Here is a 6,000-nt window from a genome sequence, read left to right as displayed (position 1 = left end):
ATTTCATTGTTTCTACAATATCTGGTGCTAGGATAAAATTGAGAATGGAAATGGGGAATGTGTCAAAGAGACAACAACCCGACCATAGAGCAGACAACAGCCGAAGGCCACCAATGGGTCTTCAATGCAGCGAGAAACTCCCGCACCCGGAGGCGTCCTTCAGCTGGCCCCTAAATAAATATGTATACTAGTTCAGTGATAATGGACGTCATACTAAACTCCAAATTATACACAAGAAACTAAAATTAAAAATGATACAAGACTAACAAAGGCCAGAGGCTCCTGACTTGGGACAGGCGCAAAAATGCGGCGGGGTTAAACATGTTTTTTGAGATCTCAACCCTCCCCCTATACCTCTAGCCAATGTAGAAAAAACAACGTACAACAGTACGCACAGTAAAACTCAGTTAAAGAGAATCGTTATTAGGATGCCTTGAAATTCTTCATTGTATGTGATGCTATATATCATTCCGTGATGATGATGAAGATTTGCTATATGTAAAATATTTTGTTTATAAAAGAGTGAAATAAGAAAGTATTTCACGCTTAATAACTGGTAATTTCGTATCTGCTTTGGCAAACAAATCGGCATTCCCATGGGAACCAACTTTGCTCCTTTTCTTGCCGACTTGTTCAATTATTTATATGTGGCTGGCTTCATACAGAAGCTTGAAAGGAAGAATGAAAAGAACCTAACAATATCCTTTCTAATAATCGTATCTACATCCCGTCCTCTTTTCCTCGAATATGACCTACCGAATTCGACTTATCACCGGATTTGTACTTACATGAGCAACACGACAGGTACCACGTGTAGACCAGGATCGGTTTACCTTTCGGATATTACCCCAGTTTTGTCTTAAAGGGGTTCGTGTTGCTCTTTCTATATAAGTGTTGTCCTTTTTGTTTATTCTGTTAACAGTTTCGTCTATCCTTTGTCATGAAAAACGTGTTTCAATTTCAAAAGTTCACATTCGGTCAAGTTTAAGGGTTAGAAAATTAACATGACCCATGGTTTAGATAATAGTCAAAAAACCCATCCTTTATTGCGTGATATCTAATCATATGATATAACTATTCAACATGCATAGGAGTAACCAGACTCATGATCAGTCGAAAATGTCACAATAGGGCAAAATCGGTTAAAGACGGGCAATGGACTGAAGTCGAAGAGTTTCCTGAAAAAAATCTGCTTCAAACTTTTTAAAATGGACGTTGGAAATACTAAAATGATTCACTTGAATTATTACATTTCATAGTCTGTAAACAGAGAAGAAAACTGTTTCCACAAAGCAAAGAGTCAAAAAAATCTCAACTCACTTAAAGTCAAATCGACATTTCTTTATGAAGATACGCTGATATTTATATAAAATATCAGTGAAAGATGGCGCAAATAGTAGTTTTCAAAATAAAAGAGTTCCAATTAATGCTAGTGATCTATGGCACAGATCGAGGCGGGTGCACGTCATAAAATTGTCTGGTCAGCAGGATAGTAACCAGTTGTGAAAGTAAGCGTCCAAATGGTGAGTTTGTTTTCCTAAAATGTTTTGTTAGTAAAAATGCATTATGATTTACACTTAGACCTTTACACTTTTGCTCGCAGACATCAATGAAAAAGGATTAGGATGAAAATGATGGATGGCTGTTAAATGTGCAGTGGCAAATTCAATACACATGCATTCAGGATGGGAACATGTTAATATAATATGAATATAAACCCTGATTTGTACTAAACCGACACGTTGTTTCGGATTTTTAGTTATTTTGCTAGTCACAAGAAAAATAGTCCGCAGCTTATCGAACAGGCAACACATACTTATTTTCAAGTCTTTGGTTTGAACCGCGAGGGTTCGAAATCACGCCTTTCCGCACTCGAGGCGAGCACACTACCGCACAACCACCGAGGCGGTCCAAGACAATAATTGATTCAGTAAACCATGTGTTACCATTTGTTTTGTTACTACCTCAATGAAAAAAAAAATGAAATATTCTGAAAGTTCGTTTTGGTGACACCCCCATGAAAAATTTCTGGATCCGCTCCTGTGGCGGAAGTAATAATTATTTTGGCGCAAACAAAACACCTAAATCATTTTTTATCTAAACTTTATAAGATCGAAATGTTTCATATCTGTTTTTATTTCTGAAGTAAATGAACATGTCTGTAGATTCGTATTGCAAAAGGAAACAAAGGTTAATTAATTATTGCCATATTTAAAGGCATATAATTGTATTTTCAAAATTCTTACATATTTCATTTTAAGTGAAAACCTTTTCTTTTTACTTTATTCAAAGTCAATGATTTATAGTCGAGGTTTTTATATTTTATAGATGAGACTATGTTACGTGGTCCTTGCATTATTGAGGTTTCATGAAATAATTTCTTGAAAACTGTATCTGATGTTTGAGAGTATACCGACAAGCAAACCTATAAGAAAAGTATTTGTAATGCAACACAAATTCTTATCTTACACTTTAAATTTTAATGGTAATAAAAACTCTTGAGCTCTTTTAAATGTCAGTAGGCTATTGCACCAGGCCCTATAGTTCGTCATTTAGTGGAACCCTGTTCCGAGGGCTGCATCATTTTGTAATAAAATAAAATCTAAACCAAGTCAAAGAAGAAAATATCAGGAACAAGATATGAAATCTTGTTTGTATTGTTTAGCTGTTAGATAAAACAATTTCAAAAGCTAACACATATTGAAAACAGACTGATAATACCCGACCACTGTCTATAATGCATGTCGTGATCGGAAAACGGATAAGACTTCCTTTGTGGTTTAAACAATGCTTGATATGCGATAGTATAAAAATGGCGTTATCATTTCTTAATTATAAAAATTATTAACAAAACAGTCATCAATTAATGTAAATTATACTTCATCGTGACATATTGCTTCAGGTAAATTGAAGTAGTTACCAGTTCCCAGGGGACCAGTCTAAAGAACTACTCCATTTATCGGTCCTGTTCTTATTGTGTAGAGACTATTATCTTCCTTCCGCCTAAAAGACTTAGTAAACATGCTTGACTTATGCTTATTATAGTAGCCTAATGAAAGGAACAAATTATGTCTGACTTCTGTGTTTGTAAATGTATCTTCAGTCCCTAATCTAATACCCTGACTACATTATTTTAATGAATTTATGATTTGGGAGCATGATATCTATAAGACTTTGCAGATGCTTTCATGTAACGTTGGTATTCCCATGTCGGCTTAGGGTAGCAAACGTTCTGTATATTAATTTATTAAATGTAAAGACAGCAAATTACATTATGCCTCGTTAATTTGTATAGAAAATCTAAAGCCTATTAATACGGCATCCTTTAGTAATCTGATAGAGGGAGATCTATTGAGAATTAACGGGAAACGGGCCGTGAAATGTCATTTGACTTCTGAGGGCTATGTTATGGCAATATGGATTATTAAAACTCTATATGAAACAAAACTAGATTGATTAATTTAGTTTCCAACGCAAATTCAATAAATACATATCTTAATTCAGTTATAAGTAATTGTATCAAATTCGTATCTAACATCCACCGTTGGGTCTGGTATTTAGGCAAGCTAAAAGTGCTTTTAATTCAAAAAGAAGTTGGAAGGCTAATTCCGTCTATTTTACGCATATACATTTACAGGTCAAAACAAAATGAATACATCGTTGCAATAATTTTTTTTCGAAAAGAAAAATGGCCGTTAAACGAAAATGGCAAACAAACAAGGACACGTTAGGCATTCAACAATGAGCAAAACCAATACAGCATAGCAAGTTATAAAAAAAAATATAAATTGAAGGTCATTAATATATCTTAACCTGTTAACTTGTGTGCTAGTGGTTAATACCACAGGGTAGTGATATGCGTCAAGTGTGGTTGCAATTCTATGATTTGTTAACTACCGCTGGCTAGCATACTTGCTGTGTGAAAAGAAAGCCGAGTGTGTAAGTCTTTCCTGCCAGTACATAGCCTCTACACTACCAAGACTCCTGCAGTGCCTCCCCGCGACAGTGCACGTAAACTGGGGTCTAGTACTTCAGGCTAAACTGCAGGAGATCTCGGAGCAGCAAGGGCCCTAGAGATGCAGTGTGTAGGCCCACCGGTGTGTGGACATGCCCTAGCACTCATCAACCTTGTCCCAGCTATGGGTAAATAGTCGGTTAGATGAGAGTCGTAGCCCAGTAAGGCAACTCATCTAGGAGATGGTAAACTTCGAAAACAAACCTGGATAGAATGGATTCATGAGCTCAAGACAGCAGCCCTTCTAGAGGATGGAAACCTTGACTACAAATTCCCTGGCCCTCCAGGTTGGAGTGTTGGGCATGGGGTTAACTCCCCCATCCTGTAAAAACTATTACAGTTACAGAAACCACATGTGGCCTTATGTCCCACTGGGGATGAAGAGGATAAGTAAGTAACCTGTTAACTTTGGCCAAGTTTGTAATTTATAAACATAAGGAGACACAACTTTGCCAAAAAAAGCCCTTTTAGAGAATTTTTTTAATTCGGAGAGGGGTTCGGTTTTTACTTTTTGGATTAATTTTCTTTAAATCAATTAAGTACAGTATATATAACGTGTAATAAGGTTAAGAATTTATACTGGTGACGTCATGAAACAGGTTTATAAATAATATAAGACTTTATTAAAGCATATAAATTGTTTGTTTATAGTACAGAAGAGTATAATTTGATCGATCTTTTTTCGTCGCGCTGACATCGGCATGATATGTTTCTTCAGTACCGTTTGGTCGGTAGAACTGCTGGTGAACAGTTTAGTGCCCTGGATACCATCTACAAAGGGAGCAGATCTTTGGTACCAATCTTATCAAAATTCAGATTTAACGGAACTTGCGTCATAATCTCTAGCGTGTTAGTCCTTCTAGAAATAGTTGTCAGGCACACTGGAATTTGTACCTTACGTTTATTTTATTACCACTGGATCGGTAGAGCTGCTGGTGGATAATTTGTTCTGGAGGATATTATCCACCCAGTAGCCAGTATCTCTCCAGTTTCGGCATGATTTAGAGTGTGGATTCGCATGGGGGTGGTGCATGCATTCTCAATTGCATTCACATAAATTTTTTCATGTCAGAGCCTTTTATAGCAGACTATACGATATAGGTTTTTCTCATTGTTGAGGGCCCCAAGGTTGCCTATAATTGCTTACATTCGCTTCATTTGAATTTTGGTGGATAGTTGTCTCATTGGCAATCATACCACAAGAACAAACTGAAAAAATAAATTGCAATTGGCTTAACTCAAAAGATCGGTACGAGAAAAAAGGTATGCCAAAAATACCGAACTCCAAGGTAAATTAAAAAAAGGAGGAAGTTCATAAAAACTGACAACATCAAATGCTATCAACCAACGGATTTGTGCTCATGGTTTGTATAACATAGGCTGATTTTAAAACAGTCATTTTAGCTCGAGTTAAAATAGGAATTTCATAATCTACATCGACGACTTATAATACTACAACGTGTACGATTCATTTTTGTATATAAAATGTGTACATTTCTCTGTAATATTTTCAATATGATATATTGACCTCCCTCAGCTTGTTTTTGTTTATCGCTTCAGAACGCATGTAACGTCCGGAATGAACTATACGGTGGTTATACCCCGTGATACTGAAGGTCTTAATTGTTTGATCGATTGAAATTGATTCAAATAAAAAAATCTTTTTGTTGAAGTCGGTTTGCCTGCTTTGTTAAGTAAATACCAAAATGCTTTAAAAGGACTTATCTTTCTTTTGATTGAACTTAATGTAAACATGACGTTTTTTAAAACACCGATTTGTTTTGAATATTCTTAAATAGTTTATAAATGTATCCCTTTCCACTGTTCGAATACCAATTTATTTCTAAGTATATAATCTTGGGAATAATTAAACTAACCTCCATTTTAAATCCACCAAAAGGGTATATAAACATGGCTATCACTTGGACTTCTTCAGTCTGGCAGTTACATCCTTGATGAAGAAGAGTGTTCGACTGCCTGTGCGG

The sequence above is a fragment of the Mytilus californianus genome, unplaced genomic scaffold (assembly GCF_021869535.1).
Source record: "Mytilus californianus isolate M0D057914Y unplaced genomic scaffold, xbMytCali1.0.p SCAF_7, whole genome shotgun sequence".
Classification (NCBI taxonomy): domain Eukaryota; kingdom Metazoa; phylum Mollusca; class Bivalvia; order Mytilida; family Mytilidae; genus Mytilus; species Mytilus californianus.
Note: the sequence above shows the minus strand (reverse complement) of the source record.